General features: G+C 48.8%; 1 protein-coding gene across 1 annotated transcript in view; it reads left to right on the top strand.

The window, feature by feature from the left end:
- Positions 1-1,760: 1,760 nt before the first annotated feature.
- The window catches only part of LOC148535459 (galactoside alpha-(1,2)-fucosyltransferase 2-like), a 36,282-nt gene continuing 32,042 nt past the window's right edge, over positions 1,761-6,000 (top strand). The window contains exon 1 of the mRNA XM_088462635.1: positions 1,761-1,807. The gene's annotated coding sequence lies outside the window, so the exon portion shown is untranslated. The remainder of the gene's footprint in view (positions 1,808-6,000) is intronic.

The raw sequence follows: 6,000 nt of genomic DNA, 5'->3' as shown, positions 1-6,000 counted from the left end.
GTGTTATCCAGGGTCTCACCCGATTATCAGACTCCTGCTCTGCTCTAACGGGCAGAGCAGAGCCCAGAGCCGGCCCCAGTGATCAGCTGTGTGGTCTAAACAGACCACACACTGATACACTGTAAAAAATAAAATAGTAAAAAAATAATTCACCTACCTGAGTCCAGGGACCAGAGTTCGGGGCTCCGGTAATGTCTTCCCTCCGGTCAGCTGGTCTACCATACTGCACTGCGGCCCAGTCATCAGGTGACTGGGTCCCAGTGCACTATGGGATGTCAGCTGACCGGAGCCATGGAGGACATCACCGGATTCTGGATTATGCAGGTAAGTGCAATTAAGGGAGGTGGGGTCACGTGGGGGTCTGCGATCACAGAGGGCGGGGCTTAGCACCTGGGGGAATAGCAGCAGCAGCCAGTCAGTGCATGCACTGGCACTTGTCATGGTATTTTTTGCGAAAATACCGTGATAAGGCTGCGAAGGGGATTCGCAGGGACAGAGCTTTATCGCAAGCTCTGTCCCTGCAAGGGATTTTATTAAATCCCTGTGATATCCCTGCAATGTGAATTCAGTCGGTAATATGACACTACAATCTGCATTCCCAATGTGGATTGTAGTAAATAGAGCCCTTAATCACTTAATTAATGCAAGTCAACTGAATTTCTCATGAGATTATAGACTCATTGCGCACCACTGTTAATAACTTAACTGGCCAGCCATCTGTGAAGTATCATATCTTGAACACTTATTGTACTGTATGTTTTTATTATTGTTATTGTATTTGGGTAATGATACATTTATTGCATGGGTTCTGATACATGCCTAATGTATTGAGTTAACCACCTTAATTTACAAATAGACAGCCATGAAGGTTTCTCTGTTCCAGTGAAATAAATTATCCATTGGACTTGTGTCCCTTTACTACTGTGAACTGTTATAATATGTATGTTATTAATTGAATGTATTAAGTCATACCTTGTTACTAGTGTATCTCACTTGCTACCGTTTATTGTAATAATAAACAAAGACACTTTTAGCACCAATTGGTTTGATATATTGTGTAACCTGAATTGTTCCAGAGTGTGACTTCTCTGTCACATTGATAAGGCACCCACTATACATTACCACACAAGGTATTGCATTACAGGTGTGTTACACAGACCCTGCAGCAGTGACAGGGTTAAGTGCTGCTGATGAAATTAAGACAGCTCGAGGACACCGGAGAGGACGGTGAGAAGCATGTCGGTCTGGCGGGAAGGTAGCTGGCAATTGCAGGGAGAGAGATGAAGTCTATAAAAGACGCAGTCTCCCCAGTGGTCAGGGAGTCTGCGTGAGGTGACCATCTGAGGAGGCAGAGTTGGTCTGTAGGCTGATTACCTGTGGTCCTGTGGAGACCGGCGAGTGGCAGCTCTGACTCAAAGGTCCGGGTGTGGCAGGGACAGAGAGCTGGGGCTTTTGCTACAGTACAAGCATTCACTCGCCATGCTGCGGGCACGGTGGCTCGCTTCGCTCGCCACAAGAATATATTCCCCCTCTATGCCCACTTGGATGGTAGGGAATGATGTTGGACACTGGCAGATGACGTCATCGTACATCTACGGAAGGGGATCTATCTCTACCCATACGAGCAGCAGCAGCAGGGGACTGTGACAGAGAACAGTCCCTCCTCCCCATAAGGCGGGCAGTGGGTGGCAGTCTGCGGAAGGGACCTTCCCCCAGTGAGTGGCAGAGTTTGAAGCAGGCTCTCAGAGGAAAGAAGTACAGCGACTCGTTCACTGACAGAAGTCTTTTTCAGGACACCTGGAGCAAGGTCTGTAATAAATGACTTATCACAGTTCTACACATCCGCCTGACACTTCAGCTGAGAGCTCTAATCAATCACTTATCAGTGACTGTGTTAAGGACAGAGAGGCTCTATTGGGTATGGGCTGCACATCCCCACAGAAAAACGCTGTAGGGACAGAAAGCAAGAAAACGCAACTAGTTAATGACTGGATGTTCAAAGTGCAGGTCAGACTTTAATTACGCTGCCTTCCTCTGCTCACCTTATTACAGTATCCCTGTATAGTCTAATAGCCTGTAAAGGACTTTCTGCTACAGGACATATGCAGGCAGGTGAAGACAGACAGCACAAACTTTGACAGACTCCTTAGGAAAGCAATTGTAAGAAGCAGCATAAGTACAGTATTAAGCAGCTATTGCATCACTGCAGGCAGGAAAATGTTTGCTCAGTCAGTAAGTATACACTGTAACAGCCAGGATTTACATCCAGCTGGAGAAAACTAGATGTATCCTCCTTTTAAATTAACCCGAGCAAAGGTCTGCAGCATACCCTCAGCCAATGCTTATATAACCAACTAAAGTAAATTAACGTGCCACACCTCTACCGAACACACTGCAGTAATTTATCTGTATTTAGGTAGATCGGAAATTTGAGTTCTAAGAATACTTACAGTAGATAAGAGAAGTGTTTGTGAATCTTGAATGTATTGTTCTAATTATTACCAGTTATTTAGATAGCACACACATATTCCACAGCGCTTTACAGAGCATATTTGGCCATTCACATCAGTCCCTGCCCCAGTGGAGCTTACACTCTATGGCCCTTATGCAGAGCCGGACGCTCTGACAGAGCGCTCGCTCTGAATCAGGGCGTCTTTTTTTTTTTGCTGTGGGTTGTCACCCACAGCTAATGCGAGAAGGATGATGGTCGCGATGGTCAAGACCATCGCAACCATCGGGTTGTGGTAGGGTCTCGTGGCCGCAAGCCCCAGAGAGCTTTCGGCTCAAACAGAGCCGAAAGCTTTTCCACTGACATCACTTGTGATGTCAGTGGGGCCGCCCCCAGACGGTAGGCGTTCTCATGGGAATGCCTCCATCTGTGCAGCCACCCCCCCGGCCCGCCCACCAAAGGGGCCGTGCTGTCACTCAACATCGACAGCACGCCCCCTTTGGTGCGAGACCCAGAGCGACGGATTGCCCGTTGCTATCCGGGTCTCGCGCATGCGCACGATGGAGCCGGCTCTGTCGTGCGCATGCGCTCTGGGCCACCATCGGCCCGGTTGCGAGTGCTCAGCGCTTGCGACCGGGTCTGAATCAGGCCCTATATTCCCTACCACATGCGCACACACATACACACTAGGGTTAATTTGTGTTGGGAGCCAGTAACCTACCAGTATATTTTTGGAGTGTGGGAGAAAACCGGAGTACCCAGAGGAAACCCACGTAAGCACAGGGAGAATATACAAACTCCACACAGTTAGGGCCATGGTGGGAATCTAACCCATAACCTCAGTGCTGTGAGGCAGCAATGCTAACCATTACACAGTCTATGCTGCTAATCCGTGGTGTAAATTCATCCCAGATTACCGGAGGCAAGTTATAATTTGGTGCCCCCCCCTATAAAAATAGGGAAAATAAATATGGTGCATATCTATCTGTCAATGCTGCCGCCCGGCGGTAGATGCCTCCATTGTCTCCCATAGTTCTGCCCCTGATTATCACTCTGTCATGTAAGGGGGGAGGGTGATATATTTAAAGAGCATATGTTTTATCACTATAATGTTAGGGCGGGGGGGTGATATTTTTAAAGAGAATATGTTTTATCACTCTGTAATGTTAGGGGAGGTGATATGAGCATATGTTTTATCATTCTGTCATGTTAAATAATTTAACATGGCACTGGCAGAGTGACAAAAGATATGGGGGTATATTTGCTAAGCAGTGTTAGGAGACAGAGTGAAAAGTGATAAGGTGCCAGCCAATCAGCTCCCAACTGTCATTTTTCAAACACAGCCTGTGAGATGGCAGTTGGGAGCTGATTGGCTGGCACCTTATCACTTTTCACTCTGTCTCCTAACACTGCTTAGCAAATATACCCCATGATCTTTAACTATACCCCACTTGACATGAGAGTGATAAAATATGTGCATTTTAAGTATATAATCCCCCCCACCCCCCGAGTTCTACGCTGCGCGACGACCTCATCCCACCCTCATAGGGCTTGCACTTGACAGGCACTGAGAAAGACTTACTATAATGTTTTATACTGCCTGTCTGCAGTGCCACAGCCCACAGAACCTCTTTCCCGGGTCCCGGCCACTCTTTCTCCCCGCAGCCAGCCGCCGGTGCCAAGTAATTTGCAGCAGTGAGTCTCGGCTCCTCAGAAGGGGCAAGCACAGGGTCGCGGGTGGTCACATGATACGTGATGTCCGCACAGTGGCGGAACTTGTGAGTGGTGGGCCCAGGTGCAAAAATTTGCTTTGGGCCCCCCTCCTCTGCCCTACTCCAGGTTCAAAGTGCAGTGGGTGACAAGGAGAGGTAGAGGGTGACAGGGAGAGGCTAGAGGTAGACAAAGAGAGGCAAGAAGGTGACAAGCAGATAGTGACAGGGAGAAGCAGTGGGTGACAGGGAGAGATAACATGCAGTGCAGTGGCAGAACTAACAAGTGGTGGTCCCACTACGCAAAAGTAAAACTGTGGATACAGGAGATTACCAATTTAATTTAGCTTTCATTTATTGCACTCTGTGACACAAATAGTGTAATAAATGCAACACGAATTACATTTGTAATTTCCTGGGATGACAACGAGCACAAACCAGCCAGATGTTGGGCCTAATGATGTCCCTAAATATACAATATAATGGGTATATTACTACTTGCACACATAAGACTACACTATGTAGAAGAATCAGAAGTTTGTCCATGGTAATATAAAACTAGCTGCATTCTAATGTCTATTCAAAAATTGCTTGTCTGATCTGCATCAATCATATCATGTTTGAACCCTAAAATATAACAAGAAATGTCTGGTAGAAAGCACTTCAGATTTTTTTTCTACTGTTTTATTTCCCTCCATTTCACACTGCCCCCCTTGCAGCACACACTTACCTCCTCTCAGCTCGGGTGTAGTAGGTATTACCGCCGGCTGCAAGGCTCAAATCCCGACAGTGGAAGCCCGGCAGAGGTGAAGATCCTGACTGCTAATTAGGTGAGTATCGCTAACCTATTTCCCTACCCTAACCCTCCTTTAGGGGTGCCTGACCCTAGCCTCCCCCAAGTGCCTAACCCTAACCCCCCTCTAAGTGCCTAAACCTAACCCCCCTTTCCCTGCAGCCTAAACCTAAGTCTCCCAGGGGGATGGGGGTGCCTAACCCTATCCTCTCCCCAGGGGTGCCTAACCCTAACCCCCACTTCCCCTAGCCTAAATCTAACCCTCCCGGGAGAGTGCCTAACCCTACGTACCCCTGGGAGCCCTAAAACCTAACCCTCCCCCCCTCACGGCTGTGCGCTCCCGGGTGCTCGGTATACCGGGCATTGGTCGCCCAGCGTAGTTCTAATGACAGACTTCGGGATTTCGACACCTGTCATTAGTACTTTGCCGGGATTAAACAGTCGGGAAGTCGGCGGTTGGCATTTAGACTGTCGGCTTCCTGACTACATCGCCTCAGTTTACAGCACCCTTCACAGCTCACTGCCCCCACACGACACTCACTGCAACCATCACACACTGCTTACTACCCCCCTTATAGATCACTGTCCCTCCTTGCAGCACTCACTCCCCCCTCATAGCACACACTGACTATCTAACAGCTCACCTCCCCTCAAAGTTCACTGCCCACCCACTTGCAGCACTTACTGACCCCCCCTCAAAGCTTACAACCCCCTCATAGCATGCACTGACCCCCTCACAGCCTACCTCCCTCTCATAGATCACTGCTTCTCCCACAGATTATGACCCCATCATAGCACGCACTAAGCCCCTCATAGCTCACACAGTCCTCCCTCGCAGCACTCGCTGCCCCCTCACAGCTTTGTTCCCCATCATAACACACACTGCGCCTCCGGCCCCCTACAACAGCTTGCACCCAGAGTGGCCAGGGACCAGTACTTTGCACAGCGCTGGTAAATAAGGGGTATGGTCTCATATATGAGGGTGTGGCCTCACTGATGGGGGCGTGGCCACGCAACCCTGGCCCCCGTTTTTTGCCAGAGGTACAGGC

This window comes from Taudactylus pleione, unplaced genomic scaffold (genome assembly GCF_031769625.1).
Source record: "Taudactylus pleione unplaced genomic scaffold, aTauple2 ptg000051l, whole genome shotgun sequence".
Taxonomy (NCBI): Eukaryota; Metazoa; Chordata; class Amphibia; order Anura; family Myobatrachidae; genus Taudactylus; species Taudactylus pleione.
This window is presented reverse-complemented; position numbering and strand designations above follow the sequence as displayed.